This window comes from Globicephala melas, chromosome 2 (assembly GCF_963455315.2).
Source record: "Globicephala melas chromosome 2, mGloMel1.2, whole genome shotgun sequence".
Taxonomy (NCBI): domain Eukaryota; kingdom Metazoa; phylum Chordata; class Mammalia; order Artiodactyla; family Delphinidae; genus Globicephala; species Globicephala melas.
Genome location: NC_083315.2, coordinates 109,970,267 through 109,980,417, shown reverse-complemented (window position 1 = coordinate 109,980,417; position 10,151 = coordinate 109,970,267). Strand labels below are relative to the sequence as shown.

At 37.7% G+C, this 10,151-nt stretch overlaps 1 pseudogene; it reads left to right on the top strand.

The window, feature by feature from the left end:
* The first annotated feature begins 8,981 nt into the window (after positions 1-8,981).
* Positions 8,982-9,842, top strand: LOC115851998 (small ribosomal subunit protein uS2 pseudogene; annotated as a pseudogene).
* The last annotated feature ends 309 nt before the right edge of the window (positions 9,843-10,151 follow it).

The window sequence follows — 10,151 nt, the reverse complement described above, 5'->3', positions numbered from 1 at the left end:
AATCTTCTGATAATATGTTCTGAAGGCTCTCCCTATTTACCCCTGTTCTCATCCCCCAGGCGTTTTTGTTTGTTTTTCCCATAAATTTCTTATGTGTCTAATCCTGTTTGGGCATTTGATTTTTGGAAGACCTGAACTGACACAAGGGATCTTGAGAGTGGGGTTGTGGAGCAGGAATTCCTACTATCTATGTGCCCTCACCCCCAAAATCCAAGGTGAGAATTTTTTTTAAAAGTGCTTCTAGGTTATAGTCCCCACAGATATTTTTTAGAGGAAAACCCAAATCTGTTGAAAGAATCTTACCTTAAATTCAGTCTCAAATAAATTTCATACATAAAGTTCATACATAAAGTTCAATTTCATTCTTGAAAGTCATACCCTTAAATGGGAACAAATGAAGGCAATATTGTCCTATACAAAGATTCATCCCAATCAATAGTTTGACAATATATATGAATGGAAGAGAAGCAAGAATTACAGATAATTTTATCAGAACATAAAGGAAAATTTCTTGGATACTTTAGTTCATAACAACTGAACACAAAGATAAGATCCTTGTACTCTGATTTTGTCAAAAGAAATTACAAGGGATGATAATGAGAAACAATAAATAATAAAATTAGTAAATTCCTCAATGCCTAGAAATGTTTAGAAAATATACCCCCTGGGAGTACTTACATTCTCCAAATGGTATTTTTAAAATCACTTAATAAAACTTCTCTTCTTTTAAAAATGAGTTATTATTTTATATTTGCAGAAGTTTTGACACTGATGTCTTTAGAAAAATCGAATACCCTTGAGACTAGTGTAACTAATTAATAAAATGTTCTTTACAAACAAAATAAATTCAGAATTCATGCCACAATTATAATATTGAGATAAACATTTGCATCAAAGCAATCTGATTTCAGATGTTGCATCAAATAACAAGCTGAACACTTCACACTGTATTTATAGACCTTCCAAGAGACTACATTATGCATAATTTATTGTAACTTTGAGCTTGCTACTCATCATGTAGTGTTAGCAGCAAATACTGTAGGACACATATAAGTATCAAAATAAATTATGGAAGGTGGGAGACCATGTCTTTTAAAGCTGAGAACCTCATCAGCTCTTCTTGTATTTCCTACAAAATAAGAATCAAAGCACTGTTCATTAGTTGCCAAGTAATGGTAAATAAAAATACTCTCATGATAAATTCCTTCTAGAGTTTCTCACCACAAAGATGTTTGTTTGTCCAGGCAACTTGACAAATATTTTCATAAGCTTGAAAGCGTGAAGTTCGTCTTAGGCTTCTCTCTTTCATTTTTGGGGGATCTATCTGCTTTCTCCAGATGACTTCTGTTATGGACTTCAGGTGAAAACAGCAATTCAGGTCTAGGTTGTATTATGAGCACATGGATATTATATATCAGTAGACGCTTTAAGCTGCATCACCACCAGCAGGTCCAGTTCAGAAAACTGTTGAGCGATTCTTTTCAGCTGGGGCAAATGTGGGGGAAAAAAAGGGCTTCCTCTGCTAGGAAGATGGAAGGACTGGCCTGAGGAATTTAAGAGGAGAAGGCAGGGGCAGCAGCATCTTGGCAGCCCTAGGCCATCATATTGTGGGATCTCACTGAGGAGAAGAAACACAGGAGGAAGTACAGGAGATTAGGACTGTGTGAACTGCATGATATAAATGTGGTGCTCTTTGCTCATAAGAAAGCACAGAAGCTGTTTCCTAGAGGGAGACCACTGTCAATTCAGACTCGGGTGCTAGGAATGCAGGGACCAAGGAGAGGTAGAAAGAGAAAATTTGAGGTTTTAGATATACAGGATAGATGCTAGGTGGAGCATGGGGCTTCAGAGAAGACTTTATGAGTGGTAGTGCCCAAAATGCAATTTCTAAAATTTGAAAGAAAACAGGAGTGTTTCAAGTACTCTCTGAGAGTAGCAGTGCAGCAGTGTGCATAAATGATGGATTTCCCATCTGCTCCCCTTTCCCCTCAGGATATGGAATTCTAGGGTCAGAGTTAACCTCATGGGCTCTTTCTCCCAAGTGAAATTTAAGTTCACAGATGGGAGACTTGAGACAAGTGACATGGATTGACTGGCATCCTAGTGAAGCTGAAACCAAGAAGCTTTTTTTCTTTTCCTCTCTTCTGTTTTCTTTGTTACAGTTTATGGCTGGTTAAGAATCACATGGTTCTAGATTTCAGTATTTCCTGATTTGATTGCATTGGTTTTGTTTGGGGAATGCTATTTAAAAGTAATTGATTCTTGCACTGTAAATTGCTGAAGCAGTGGTCATATTTACTCTGGAAGTGTGTTTTGTAATTTTTTTTGTGAGTGTGAGGCTTGCAATCATATTCTTTATGCACCATGCTGCATCACTGGCATTTACGAGAAGTGAGCACATGAAATGTTTGGGGTCAGAGAAATTCAATTTTATAGGTGCTGAAGGAGCTACATTAATTCCAGTGGAAGATCGGAGGGGATTAATTTTTAGCATATTTTTAGCTTGCTTAAGTCTGTCATTGTGATAGCTGGGCCATGGGACACTGTTCTGCAGTGTGTTATTAGTTTTATGGTAAGAGAATTCTTGGTCAAACAAATTTGAGAAAAACTGTCTCTAGCAGACTTACCCAATCTTTGTTTTCCTGTGGGACTTCTCAGTTCTTAATCTGTTAATGTGTATTTTTAAACACCAAGAAGAAAATATACAATTCAGTAATTCCATGATATTTTTGGTCACAGGATACTTTAAAATGGCAAATGAAATAACATCTTTTAAACTGTTTCTTAGGAAGAGAGTTTGAGAAACACCAAGCTATGAAAAGGGATGTGGTTACTGGTTCCTGCTTAGTTCATACTCTGAGGCTTTGGACAAAAGTTTTATAGTAATAAGGAAGTCACATTTACCTGGCTTTGGACTCTGTGTCTATAACCCTTGCAAGGGGGCTAGGGTAGTTTGGATGGAGGGAAGGGGAGGGAAAAGAAAGGTATTGCTATGAAAGAATGAGATACAGGCATTCAGAAATCTTGCATCCTGGCCAAATACTTCTTCAGTTCCACCTCTGACACATCTTACTGAATCAGAGAGATCTGGGTTGAAATCAAAGATATACTAGCTATCAACTATGGGAATGATACTTAACTCCTTTAATCTTTAGTTTTCTCATCTGTAAAATTGGAGGAATATAACTAACTCATTAGATTATCCTAAGAATTACTAACAAACTACCTGGCACATAATAAGCACTCAGTAAGTATTCACTGAACAAATGCACCTAACTTAGTGCCTGGCATATTATCCTCAACAAATGGAAATTTTAATGATTACTACTATCATTGTGAGGTCTGAATCCCAAATATAAATGCAGTTGGAATGGACATCAGTGTTGAGGAAGATATACTTACTAAACCTACATTTTAGACATGCTTATGAATATTTTTTGAAGGGATCACTTATATGAGTCTAAATTATCATAGAGCTAATTCTAGACTTATAACATCTCATAAGGAAGTATTATGTGCCCAGAGAGGTGAGGAACAAAGTACCATGTAACCAGGGCAGCAGATGTCTTAGTATTGCTTGTGCTGGGGGAAAATATGGGTTCAAATATATATAATAAGTTCTCTGCCCACATCAAACTATCCTACACACCAATGCCAGAGGATCTTCCCAAAGCTCAATATGTCAGTTTTCTGTTCAAAACCCTTAAAATTTGCCTATTAACTGGTTATGTAATTCCTACTATCTCTTTGAAGGCCATTTCAGTTCCATGTATTCCGTCATCCCATGATGAAAAGCCTTTTCCAATCAATGGTGACCATCAAAAACCACACCTTCCTCAGAGTTCTTGTACAATAGTATCTGCCTTTATCACTCATTTGATAATTAGTAAGTGCTCTCTTTTATCCATTCCCCCCCCCCCTTTATACATATATGTCAGGTCTCCCTGACTACATTGTAAACAGGGACTATGCTTTACTTATTTTGGCTTAAGGGTGAAATATTGCAGATAGTAATGCCACATCTCTTCAGACGGTAGTAAAGTCTTTCAGAAAACTAACAAAATTTAGCTTAATTTTCCGCATAAATACAATGATCTGACACAAGCATGGGTATAAGAACAAAATGACATTTTTAAGAAGCTGAAATGTGTTTTAGAATTAGGGAGAAATTGCAATCAGTTACCACTAGATGGAGGAAGTGATTTTCTTAGTCTCTGAGTGAATTTAAAGTTTTTCACTTGAAGAATTACAAATGCTTGCTTAGACCTCAGATGGTTATCATTGGCAATTCATCAGATTATCAATATCTTTAAGAAGACCAGCTTTCTTCATAATTTTATAAAAAGTATTTTCTATCTTCCTTTCTCAAGACCCCACCCCTAACAAAGGAAAAACAAAAATAAAGCAAACAGATATAACTACTAGGGTGAAACGAGATTGCCTAAATAAGTGATTTAAAATATACCTTTAGGGCTTCCCTGGTGGCGCAGTGGTTGAGAGTCCGCCTGCCGATGCAGGGGACACGGGTTCGCGCCCCGGTCCGGGAAGATCCCACATGCCGCGGAGAGGCTGGGTCCGTGAGCCATGGCCTCTGAGCCTGCGCGTCCGGAGCCCGTGCTCCGCAACGGGAGAGGCCACAACAGTGAGAGGCCTGGGTACTGCAAAAAATAAAAATTAAAAAAAAATTATATATATATCTATATATAGATATATAGATATACCTTTAGATTCTGAGAGAAATTTCACATGATTTCATTGCACATTAGCATAATTAATGTCTTTTTATAATAAGATAAATGTACTGATGTTTCTAGACCTTTGTAGACCTCAATGTCTTTCAGGGTAACATGTTCTTTGACTGTATTTATTGCTATTTTAGCGTGTTTGTAATATAACTGCATTTTAGACATCAAACACGACAACTTTTGCTTCAATTGACTTCTGTTTTGAAAAGCCTTTTTTCTTCCTTCAAGAGGGTAAACTTACAACTTAGAAAAAAATGAAATGTATATAACTGTGAAAATCACTTTTCACTAAGGGCAAAATTGATATCATTGCAATTGGTTAGAAGTGAAACAATTCACCTTTCTTTCTTTCTTCCTTTTCTTTTTCTTTTGGTAAATGTTGTTACTTTTATATAACTCTAGCAGAAATGTTAGAATTATCATAAATGAGCTTTTACGCATGCTGTTACTTCATCTTCTGTAAAAAATTTCAATCATATTCTTAATGTTTCCGTTTCCAAGCCAACTGTTTAACGTGCAAGGCTTTATTTCAGACTGCAGCTCAGACTATTCATTTATGCTAACAGTAGAGCTTGAACAATACTGTAAATTAAAGAAAATGTAATTTGGGGATTTGTCTTATAATTTACCATTTTCAAAAAGCACTCTCTGGAGAAATTAATAGCTTAAATATTACTGGAATAATGAGGATCAAGTTTGAGGAAAATATAGCTTGAAAGTCTATTACTGAAAATGATGGAAATAGGCATTTTTGTATTGCTATCTGAGCAAATATAATACCATACCATTTATCTCTAATTCTCTCTAGGAAAAAGAACAAGAAGCATTGAAAAAACAAAGAGTAAGGATTTAACTGGATCTGTTATTCTCCTGCTTTCCCTTGCCTCCTATTTCTCTTATGATAAATATTAACAAAAATCAGCAAATAGAACTACAGAGTAAAAACAGAAGGCTGATCTAGTCTTTGGGTCAACAGAGAGTTTCCACTTAGCATATCGAAAAATCTTGGGCCTATTATTCTGGGAAAAATATCCTCACATATAATCCAAATGTTCATTTTCAAATCTATTCATGTTCAATGAAGTGTGTGATTTTTCTATTCAAGTTAGAGAAAGCCAGATTGAGAATTTATCTAAATTCAGCTAATTACATTTGGTCAAGCATTGTCCTTGGCACAATTATTCTCCAGATCTAAATTTTTGTACTTTTAATCAGCTATGGCTACAGGGGCCATTGGCTGCAAAAATAGAAATTTTAATTACTTCAGGATACAGTGCTATCACTAGACCTTCATATTTTGTGTTGCTTTTTCCTGTCCAAATACATGGTTGGGTTTATGCAACAAATGTGTCCTAAAGAGGTAAAACAGGGACAAACAACATGGAACAGTTCAGTGAGATTAATTTGTCTCTTAATTCCGCTCTGTAAAGTTTAGAACTTCATTTCTGAATGGTAGGTAGCTTTTGACAGCCATTTGAATTGTATCTCTTACGGCACAGTCATCATTTGGGCTGGGTAGTTTCACCACCACCCAATTAATTTTTAAATTATACCACAAGAAATTGACACATTGTCTTGATGCATTTATATCTGTGATCTTGGAGCTTTGATGCCTCACTTACCACCGCCCTCCCTCACTTGTGAGAAAGACTTCTCTCCTTTGTAAAGACAGGGATATGAAACAGAAAAGAAGCAGGCAGAATTTTTACACCTCCTCTTGTCAGTTTGGATGACTCACTAAGCTTGGTAGGCTGTATGCCCTGTATCAATACAATTACATAATCATTACCTGTAAGTTAAATCACTTCACACACCCACTGGCAAAAATATAACAATAAAGTTATTCTTATGATTTTTCCTCTTCAAAGTAATTATATATATTTGAGGAACTAAACTAAATTCAAACTAATATAATTTCAAACATTACCTTTCCCCTTATAAAACTTTTTGCTCCTCTTATCCTGCACTGTACTAAATTAAAAACAAAAACAAACAAAAGAAAAACAAAAAAACTAGTCATAGTGAAGAGCTAAAATGAATTTCTCAGCTATTCAGTAGATATATTCAGGAACAAAAAGGGAAACTGGTAGCATTTTCACACTGCCTAACAGGTAGTAGGTGCTCAAAAAGCACTCACTGAAACAATGTTAAACATATACATTTCTTTCAAAATGACTTGAAATAATGCCAAGATTTTCAAGAATAAAAATTTGCTGAGGAGATCATTTTTCTACAATAAATGCAAGCACCAGTAAAATTTCCATGAATTAAGGGAAATGAGGATGACTCTGATTTTATAGTTAGTTAGCTTTGAAAATTAGTGTGCCTAAGTTCTGGGCATTTAAAGGATTTAGAGATAGGAGAGGAAGCCACATAACCTCCAAGGGCATGGGTCTGAATCCAACACAGGTTGTCACAGAAAGTTGCTATCATTTGACAACTGCTTTGTGAAATGAGCTGGTCTCAGTCCAGTGGACAGATGTCCATATCACAAGATGCTCTAATTGGCAGTCTGAGCAGAGGAGCCAAAAATTGAACGGGTCTGGAGTCTGAGCCCTTTTCTCACTCTCTAAAGGGGCAGACAGAGGTTCACTCATAAAGGAAGCTTAGAATTGCGGGTGGCAATCATATAGCTGTTTTATGGATAAACAGAGGACTTTGTGTTTCAAAGCTGTCAGTCTAATTTTTCAACATACTCTAGTACTTTTAATAAGGCCTTCCCAAGTTAATGCAAGTGTTCTTTACTTTTTGCTGCAAACTAATGATTACAATCTTGCATATTGTCAAGGAAAAACCAGAGATGGAGAGTACTTAAGGCAGTAGAAACAGATTTTATTCAGGAACTACTGCAATATGGGAAAAGAGACCGCAATATGGGAAAAGAGACCGCAATATAGAACTGGGCTCAATTCTAAAAACAATATGCGGAAGTGGAGATTTATAACCAAGGAGCAGGGTGGGGGTCAGTAGATGGAAATTTACTTAGAGGAAACATCAAGGTAAGGGAGAATTTTGGCTACACTGATTTATAGGATTCTTGCTGAAGGTAGGCCAGGGTGATCAGATATCCCCTGGGGGAAGATGGCGGAATAAGGAATTTGATCAGATATTGACGGTGGAGATTCCTGCAAAACTGACTAAACAGGGTTTTTGCTAAAATTGGGTGATATAAAGATAGACAGGGAAGTCCAAAGGTCTAGACCTACATAAGAAGAGAGTTCTGGGGAGCCTGACTAAAGTTTGGTCAAGGAGAGAGTCTTTGTCAATATACTAGCTCATTTCTCATATAAAATGTGTAATATTGTTGGATTGAATGACTATCACTAGTCAGCTAAAAATATCACACATGCCATGAAAACTGGCAAGTAAAATTCAATAAATGCTTGAACTTAGAATATTTTGCCTGTGGCTCAAAATATGCCCAATCTGCTACAGCTTTTCTGTGTACCACATTGAAGCAGATATTTACAAGGCCTGGGAAATCAGATGGACTGAACTACTGGACATATCCTTTTACAATTACTGACATAGCAATAGCCTTGATCAGGGTCTTTATATTGAATAATGACAAATGACTGCCTACTGATATGATTTTAGGAGCTATAAAATGCCTACTGTCTCCATTCGCCTAAAATTCTAGGCTTGAAGTCTCATTCTTTTAGCTCTGGTTTTGATTTCTTTGGGAGAGGGCATTTTCCAAACTACAGAATACTCTTTTAGCTATTTCACTAGCTGCCCCCCTAACCCCACAAGTAAGTGTGTGTGTGTGTGTGTGTGTGTGTGTGTGTGTGTGATTCCACAGTCATACACATTTGGGAAAAACTTCGTTAAACAATGTTAAATAGGCTTATCTATGCAAAATTCACTGAGTCTTTAACATACAAATATGTCTTTTGACACTCAAAGAAGAGAGAGCGTGCAGCATTTCATATAACATGACTAACATTGCTGGAAACTAGTGTTCCAAGGAACACAGACTGAGAAATGCTCTTCTCAGTTATTTAGAGTTTGGTGTGCACTAATTGATAATTGTTACCTGTCAGCAGGATTTTCAAAGGAAAGGGGGGAAATAGGCAAAGTTTGTTAACCTGGTATTACTGGAGACTGTTTTCCCAAATCTTGCTGACATCAGAACACCACTAAAAACAAAAACTTGTTCCTTTCCCCACTACCCAGACAGGGGTCCATACGGCATTGTTCTGGATTCCCGTCGTAACTTAAATGGAAACGTTCACAATGTTTGGAGCCCTTGATGTCCTGCAAATGAAGGAGGAGGATGTCTTCATATTGCTTGCAGCAGAAATCCACTTTGGTAGCACCAACCTTGACTTCCAAATGGAACAGTACATCTACAAAAGGAAAAGTGATGGCATCTACATCATAAATCTGAAGAGAACCTGGGAGAAGCTTCTGTTGGCAGCTCATGCCATTGTTGCCATTGAAAACCTAGCTGATGTCAGTGTCATATCCTCCAGGAATACTGGCGAGTGAGCTGAGCTGAAGTTTGCTGCTGCCATTGGAGCCACTCCTATTGCTGGCCGCTTCACTCCTGGAACCTTCACGAACCATATCCAGGAAGCCTTCCGGGAGCCAAGATTTCTGGTGATTACTGATCCCAGGGCTGACCACCAGCCTCTCACAGAGGCCTCTTACATTAACCTGCCTACCATTGCTCTGTGTAACACAGACTCTCCTCTGTGTTATGTGGACATTGCCATCCCAAGCAACAACAAGGGAGCTCACTCAGTGGGCTTGATGTGGTGCATGCTTGCCTGGGAAGTTCTGCGCATGCGTGGCACCATCTTCTGTGAACAACCATGGGAGGTCATGTCTGATCTCTACTTCTACAGAGATCCTGAAGAGATTGAAAAGGAAGAGCAGGCGGCAGCTGAGAAGGCTGTGACCAAGGAGGAATTTCAGGGTGAATGGACCGCTCTAGCTCCTGAGTTCACTGCTGCCCAACCTGAAGTGGCAGACTGGTCTGAAGGTGTGCAGGTGCCCTCTGTGCCTACTCAGCAGTTCCCCACTGAAGACTGGTCTGCAGCTCCCACTGCTCAGGCCACTGAGTGAGTAGGAACAGCCACTGAGTGGTCTTAAGCTGTTCTTCTACAAACTCTTAAAATGGAAATAGGTTGACAGAAAAAAAGCAGTTTCTAAAAAAATGTAAAAAATAAAACCTTCCTCAGAATGAAAATGGTTTGCTTTTTGAGAAGTTTAGTAGATTCTCAGTAGCGTGTTGCTCCTGGTAAACTATTTTCAGTAAATCATCAGGACAGTACAATTTCTTGCTATCAACTTTCTTTGAAATATTAATTAGATGAGTAAGCACTGTTCAGAGTCCTTCCGTGCCCTTTCTCTAAGCCTGCAACGTTTCCCCTCTGCTTGGAATTATCATGGAAGGCTTCC